The sequence below is a fragment of the Chenopodium album genome, chromosome 13 (genome assembly GCF_948465745.1).
Source record: "Chenopodium album chromosome 13, dcCheAlbu1.1, whole genome shotgun sequence".
NCBI lineage: Eukaryota > Viridiplantae > Streptophyta > Magnoliopsida > Caryophyllales > Amaranthaceae > Chenopodium > Chenopodium album.
Window position 1 is genome coordinate 43992635 of NC_137846.1, and position 8194 is coordinate 44000828.

Consider the following 8194-nt stretch of genomic DNA (forward strand, 5'->3'; position numbering starts at 1 on the left):
ATAACCAAATGCATAATCACAACTAATATGCCATTAAGATTCAAGGTTTAGAAGATTTAAAATTTTTCGTCAAAACGAAAAATCCCTAGAAACAGGCATTTCTGGGCAGAATTTGGTTTTTTTGCATCCCTAGAAGGATCAGAATGTTTCCAGAATATCAATTCCATCCAAGATTCACAAGTCTTGGGCGAAAATCTGGGTTCTGGAGCTCAAGTTCTTAATAAAACGAGATTAAAAATTAATAAAATCAAGCAACTAATCTAATTAGCAACACAATCAGAAATTAAATCCATTTTAAAACCTTGAAAATTTTAGTTACAAAAATAAATGAGCAAGGCTCAGTTACCACTATTGGGTTTCAGCAAGTCTAACTCATCGCGGAACAAAACCCGACCCCCAAGACTCGGTCACAATTAATATAATTATATGACATAAATAACAAGAAAGAGAGAAAAGACGATCTTACCCTTGTCGCGTACTTCGCTCACACCCGGAGCTCTTACTTCAAAGCCAAGTCTTGCAAGTGCAGAGACCTCCTACGGTATCCACCCGCACTCGACCCGATCGGTCTCTTACTTGGAGTTTAGCGAGTCGGACCAAAACACTACTTGAGTATTATATGAACTTAAAGGTTTTCTCTCAAGTGGAGATGCCTTTTTGAGTTTCTACTCAAGTGAACAATCCCAAGGTATGCCTTGCTATTTATAAGGAGTGCTTCCTTGTGAATTCCTCTTATATTTCAATGTGGGAATTTTTCTCAAAAAGATCCCACATGGAAAGAATGTTGAATTTAATTCCTAGTTAAATAAACCAAGGAATCACTAAGTAACAAGTGTTACATGGTTAGGTGAGGACTACTTCCTCACTTGCTCCCCAAGGTAACTCACATCCATTGTGAACTAACCATGTGGCACCCAAACCTTGAGCCCCAAGATGGGTTCGATTGGGCCGCCACCCTTTGGCCCGCGTCCATGACCCGTCACCCGGGTCTGTGGCCCGCTGCCACATGGTGCTGCCAACGACGCCTGCTGCCAATGTGGCGTGTTGCCACGTGACACACTGCCAACGTGGCGCACTGCCCACGTGGCGTACTGTCCATGTGGTGCACTGTCCACGTGTGCTACCACTTGGCGTGCTGCCGTCATGTGCGCTGTCATGCGCGCTGCCACGTGGCGCGCTTCCCTAGCCTTTCGCGCGGCTAGGGTTTTTACTTGTTACTTAAAGCATTTTTTCGTCTCGCCAATTCCTAAATTTTGGCTCGACTTTTGATATTCGGTTCCGACGCTCTAAGCTCGGAATCCGACGTCTTTGTTCATAATAATGGGTTGAGGCAGAGGTAGTAAAAAATATCAAGACTAAGGATGTCATCTCTTTCACTTGAAAGAACATCATCACTCGGTTCGGGGTACCAATGTGTAGGGAATATTTCAAGTATCCACACTTGAGCCCCACTGTGATCATATACTTAAGCATGGTGGCGTCCAAAGGGAAGGAAGCTAGAGTAAAAGAGTCACCAACAAGTTTTAGGAACTTGTAAACCGTTCACAAGGTGAAGGTTACACCCCTTAACGATCCAGGAGATCGTTAACTCCAATAGGTCTGGAACCATGACTGGAAGTTCGGGGATGAAGGTACAAATCCAACCTAAAAGAGATTGAATTTGCCCTAAAAATAAGCCTCTACTTTATTCTTCTCGTATTCATGTGCGCTTTCTGACTAACATACAATCAATAGGTTAACCTTAAACCTGTTTAATCTATGTTGGTTGAATATTAATGCACAAACAAAACTATTATTGGCGATCACTTGAATTATAATCATATTAGCCTAAACAAGATTATTAATTATCTTATTAAGCGTGATTACAAGTACAAATTCCCTTTAATCCTGCAAGAGAGGTCGTGATCAAGCAATAACAACAATAATATGTCAAGCAACATAATAATCATCATCATAATCAAAGCTTAATAATAATAACAAGATCCTAGGCATGATACTAACAAGATTAATAACAAACCCTAGCATGTCACTAAACATTAAAGATCAATTAACCCTAACATGACACTAACATGATATTATAACGACATAGGAAGCATCATAAACATACATAATATCAAAAATATTAGTTAACCCTAAACATGATACTAGGAAGCAATATAACATCCTAACATGATACTAGAAATTAACAAAATAATCTAAGCATGATTTCTATATCAATAATGCCATTAAAGTACTTACTTCGATGCCTCGTACCTCTTCTAATAACAAAATACACATGTTAGTAACTTCAAGGAAAAATATTAAAACAGTAAATCTAATCAAAGAATTGTAATAAGGTTTGGGACCAAACCCTCAGAAATTATCAACCTTTCACGTCTAGGGTAAAGGCAACCTCGAACTTGGTTAGGTGTGTCTAGAGCTAATGTATGTGGAATTTTGTAAAAGGGAAGGTTTAGAAAAATATTAGAGAGAGAAGGAAAGCTTCTAGCTTTTTTAGAGAGATAATAGAGAGAGATGATTGTTGTGAATGATTAAAACCGGGGAGATACGACCCCTATTTATAGAAAAAATAGCTCGGGATACGATATAAAAGAGTTCGAGTCCCATTCAGAATAAAAGACCTCCTCTCGTCAACGACAGGAGTTAGCGCCAGACGACAGGAGCAGCGCCAGGCGACAAACCTGTCGTTCGGTGCTGGGACAGTTTTTTTACGGATTTTGTTTTTATCATATCTTTTGATCCGGAAGTCCAAATAAGTCATATAATATGTCGTTGGAAATCTATTGAAGTCTAATTTCCAACCCAATTAGACTCAGATTAAAATCTTTTGTAGATTAAAATATATGGCCGGAATAGTGAAAGGGTGTCAGTTTTGGATAGAGTTTCGTATTCCATTCATATCTTTTTCGTTATAGCTCGGAATCAATATTATAATATATCATTGGAAAGATAATTTCAAGATCTATCCAACCATATAAGATTTGGATAAAGATTATGAGGCACAAAAATAATATCTGACTGTCTTTTAACATCTTTAAATTCGAATAGAATTAGGACTTAAAAAAGGAAAGTTTTATTCTATTCCAAATTCTTTGATTTATCTTTTCAAAAAGGATAATTAAGATCTTTTAGAAACTCATAGAAGCTTCTAATTAATCCTAATTATTTTAAAAATAGGATTAAACCTTTGGACCCTCCACATGATCATTGGGTCGTAGGTAAAATCCGGTTTGGGCCCAGTTTAGTATTTTGGCCATAACTTTCTCATTATTCATCGGAATTCGGCTTATAATATATCGTTGGAAAGATATTTTCAAGCCCCATCCAACTACACCATTATTGGACCCTTATCATGGACCAAACTAAATTGGACTGGCTATTTTTCATAAACAGGGTACGAAAAGGAATATTTTCAAAAACAGAAAGAGAGATATTTTTATTAAAAACATCTACATCACTAGACTTTTCACATTTTACCTTGTTCGATAATCAAATGACATGAAAGGTATTCATCACTGGGTTTGGTTTTGGGGAGACACATTTGGGTGTCTACACTATGTCTATGGTTTTTGACAATGGCCCTCAATTTGAGACGCCTTAGCTCAAAAATTGGCTAGGAGATCAATGGATCTCACATTGTTTTGCATCAGTCGGCCGACCCCAAGCAAATGACCAAGTTGAAGCTTTCAACAAACTCATCTCAGACGACATTAAAAATAAAATAGAAAAGGCCGGTGGTTTATGGGCCGAAGAATTAATTCATGTCCTATGGGCCATCCGGACAACTGAAAAAGGGGCAAATGGTGAAACCCCATTTCTCATGGTTTATGGTGCTGAAGCCGTCTTGCCCATCGAACATTATGAGCTGACTCTTCGAGTCATGCTATACGACGAAGAGGCAAATTGGGAGGTCATGCGGCTAGCATTGGACTCACTCCCGGAACGCAGGGGCAATGCCGCCTTGCGCCACGAGATTTACCGTCTGAGAATGACCCGTGCCTACAACAAGAGAGTACACAAACAGCCCCTGAAAGAGGGTGACTTGGTGTTATGGAAAATGGAGGCAACCGATAGGGCCAATGAGCATGGGAAATTTAACCCCTAATTGGGAAGGTCCCTACCGGATTTAAGAAGAAGTAAGGAATGACACCTACCGCCTGGAAACCCCAGACGGTAGGCGGCTGCCTAGAACTTGGAATGTAGATAACTGATGAGTGACATTTATGGCACTCATTTGGTCCCTTTTTGGATGAATTTTATTTCATTTTATCTCTCTTTTCTTTAGTTTTCCTTAATTTTATTCTAGTTTTCTTCATTTCATGCTTTTTGTAGTTAGTTTCTCTATTTTATGCATTTTCTAGTTTACTTGCTATTTTTCCCTTTTATTTGCCTTTTATCCTTTGATTGTAGGTTGTGATTGATTGTCCAAGGATTCCCAAGCTTCCTCTCCATGGTCTTCCATTGATTTTCATGCCTAAAGCTTGTGTAAGAAGTTTCAAGTCAAAGGGGGATCCACGGAGCATGCTTCAAGGCCTTGTTTATGCTCTTTTCATGGCTTATATTCTTCAAGAAATTCAAGAAAGTTCCTGCCTACCTTGTCCTCCATCACCATCATCTAGGATGTGTGCACCATATGAGCTAGGACGAAGAGGAAGAGAAGGAAGCAGCAGCGATGTGCGAGCGCACTCGAGAAGTGTGCGGCCGCACATCTATCGCGTGCGGCCGCACGCCAGGTGCGTGCGGGCGCACCTTTCTGGGTGTGTTCCCGTGCGCGCCACTCTCTCTCCTCCAAGCGCCCGCACCGGCGTGGGTCTATTTTTGGACGTCAATCCCAACTTCCTCTTTGTATTGATAGTTATTTCTTTCCTTTGAGGGAGAGAGAATTAGATATTCATTAGTGAGAATTAGATTAGATTTTAGAGAGAGAAAAACACTAGTTCTTAGCATTTTTAGAGAGAGAAAATGTGGGTTTGATGATTGATGATTGAAGATTGCTACATTTGATTTGATTTCTATCAAGTTTGTAAGGATTCTTTACTCTTTATTGCAATTTAATGTTTGATTTCATTAGTATTGTTGTTTGATTTGGTTAATTGATAGTTTGATTGATTTTGATTGAATTTGTTGGCTTCAATTTGATTTCAATTGATGAATTTGGGAATGATGATTAGTTTAGCTTTGATTTTGATGTTCTTCATGGATTGTGAGTAGTTTATTTGCTAGGGTAGTGGTGAAGCATGTATTGATAATGAATTGAGATTAATTTGGGGAAAATTGATTGAGTTGATAATGTGATTAAATTGGTTGATTGATTTTGTGCATGTGTGTGCTTGATTAGGCTTGATCACCCTTGTTATTCACACTAGATTGCATTGTGAGTTCACATTGATACGGACCATTGATTTGTGGCTTACATTTACTCGATTGAGATATCTTGTGATGTTTTCCTAGCTAGTGTTTGATGTAGTTGACGCTAATTAGACCTCTAGGAGAATAGCTTGATGTACTCTCTTGGTTGCAATTTCGGTTTTCCCTCACATTGCTTGACTTGATTGGTTGAATCCCAAGTTGATTGAACTTCATTGTTGATTCATGTGGATCCATTCCCCTAGTGCCTTTGCATTTGATTAGTATTTTTGCATTGCCTAGCTTAGTTCTAGTTTCTACCATAAACCCCTACTAGACTTCGGAATAGCTTGACTTAGGCATTGTGCATTCGACCTCCATTCCTTTGGGTTCGACCTTGACTTATCACTACACTTTATAGGGGTTAGTTGAGTTACAAATTTTGTTTGATTGGGTGGGGCGGTAGCCCAACGACCTACCGTTCTTCATCCCATCAAAATGGCGCCGTTGCCGGGGAATGGTGCTTTGAGTGCATGTTGTTGTTGAGTCTATTTCACTTTATTTGCAAAATACAAAAAGATTTTACACTTTAGGCTACACTTGTAGCCGTGCTACTAATATTTTCTTTGAGTTTTGTGTGCATAGATCCCAAGCCATGGGAGGAAATTCAAGAGTTACCTTGAAGGAACTAGGAGTGCCCGGTGCATATAGGTATGAGAGCGGCATAGCTTCACCTACAACACCGGAAATTGACTTTGAAATTCGGCCGGCAATGATCACCCTAATTGAGAGGAGACAATATAGTGGGGCTAAGAATGAGAGCCCATTGAACCATCTTAAGGAGTTTGAAAAATATTGTAACACAATCAAGGTCAATGGAGTATCTCAAGAGATTATCCGTCTTAAGTTGTTCCCTTTCTCTCTCATAGGAAGATCTTTGGAATGGCTAGATAAAGAAGTGAAACCCAATTCTTTGAGAACTTGGGATGATGTCACCAAAGATTTCTTGTTCCGTTTCTATCCTCAAAAGAAGACGGCGGAGGCAAGAGCTTTGATTCAAGGGTTCAAGCAAAAACCAAATGAAAGTCTCTATGAAGCATGGGAAAGATTTAAGGATTATCAAAGGGAGTGTCCACACCATGGGATTCCTACCTATTAAATCATACATATCTTCTATGGTGGGTTAAGTTCTCATGGGAGAGCAAGTTTGGATGCCGGAGCCGGAGGCCCAATCATGAACAAAACGGAAGAAGAAGTGGTTGATGCAATTGATGAAGTGGTTCGTCATTACATGAATTGGCAAGAAGTGGAGAGAGAACCAACAAACAAGGGTTACTCAATTGAACAACTTAGTGCCATCAATGATTTGACTACTTTGATTGCGGATTTAGGGAAAGAAGTTATGTCTCTCAAAGAAAAGCTTGAGAAGCCCCCTTCCCAAGCTCCAATTCTTCCCTCCCAAATTAAGGGGAGAGGTACATATTCTAACTCTAACTCTAATCTTTCTTCTTGTTGCATGATTGTGGAATGTTGGCCTTGTGAATTGTGTGGAATGAATAATCATAATGCTTCTATGTGCCCAAATGTTCCTTGTAATGAATGTGATGGAAGTGAAATGGAACATGTGAATTATATCAATAATCATGTTTGTGGACCTAGAATTGATGTTCAAAGGAATGTTGGAAATAGGAATTATCATATGAATCATGATGATTATAACCAAAATGGAGGTTGTAGAAATCATGGATACCAAGGGATTCATGGTAACTATAACCATCATGGTTGTAATGGTCATGGTCATGGCCATAGACATGGAGATCATAATCAAGGTTATGATAACTATGGTCGACAAAGGAGCCAAAATCAAACTAGGGGATATTTTCAAGCAAATTTTCAAAGAGGTTCCCCAATTGATTTAGTTCCTAATGCTAAAAGCTTAAGTGATAATTCCTATGATCAATCATTTTCTTCTAGGGAATTTTTGGAAAGTGTCATTGAGAAACAAGCCAAAACTTTGGAAGTTTATATGGCCTTGAATGAAGAGAAGTTTAATTACATGTTGGCTTATAACAAGGATTTAAGTGAAAAACTTTCTCACTTGACTAGTGTGTTTAAGGAATATGCAAACTCTTCTTCTTTGACTCCACCTAACCTAGACTCTAGGAACCCTATGGATGCTATAGTTACTAGAAGTGGTAGGGTCCTTGAGGGAGGTGTGCCTAAGAAGAGTGTTGCTAGAGAGAGTACTAGTAAGAGTTCCATTGAAGTTGAAGGTGATGAATGTCCTTTGAGTGAAAATGTTGATGAGGAACGAGTAGAGAAGGTGATAGAGAAAGAGAAAGAGGTTTGCAAACCAAGGCTTCCCTATCCCCAAAGATATAATAGATATAAGTTGGATGAGCAATTTGGGAAATTTGTAGAGATGCTTAAGCAACTTCATCTAACTCTTCCTTTCACCGATGTTGTTGAACAAATGCCAAACTATGCTAAGTTCCTTAAGGAGATTTTGAGTGGAAAAAGGACTTGCGATATGATGGAGACAATTAGCCTTACCGAACATTGTAGTGCAATTATCATGAACAAGATGCCTCCTAAGTTGAAGGATCCCGGAAATTTTTCCATCCCTTGTGATATTAACAAGACCCAAATTGATAATGCCTTATGTGATTTAGGAGCTAGTGTTAGCCTTATGCCATATTCGGTTTATCAAAGATTAGGTCTAGGAGAACTTTTACCTTCCAAGATTACTTTGCAATTAGCCGATAGGTCGATCAAGCTTCCTAAGGGAAAGGTAGAAGATGTGCCTTTAAGGGTTGGGAAATTTGTTATTCCGGTTGATTTTGTAGAG

At 39.0% G+C, this 8194-nt stretch overlaps 1 non-coding gene across 1 annotated transcript; it reads right to left on the reverse strand.

Moving 5' to 3' along the window:
* Positions 1-6386: 6386 nt before the first annotated feature.
* On the reverse strand, positions 6387-6492 carry LOC145577123 (small nucleolar RNA R71). The gene has a single exon (XR_014098612.1). It is a non-coding gene; the product is annotated as a small nucleolar RNA R71 (small nucleolar RNA).
* Between the last annotated feature and the right edge of the window lie 1702 nt (positions 6493-8194).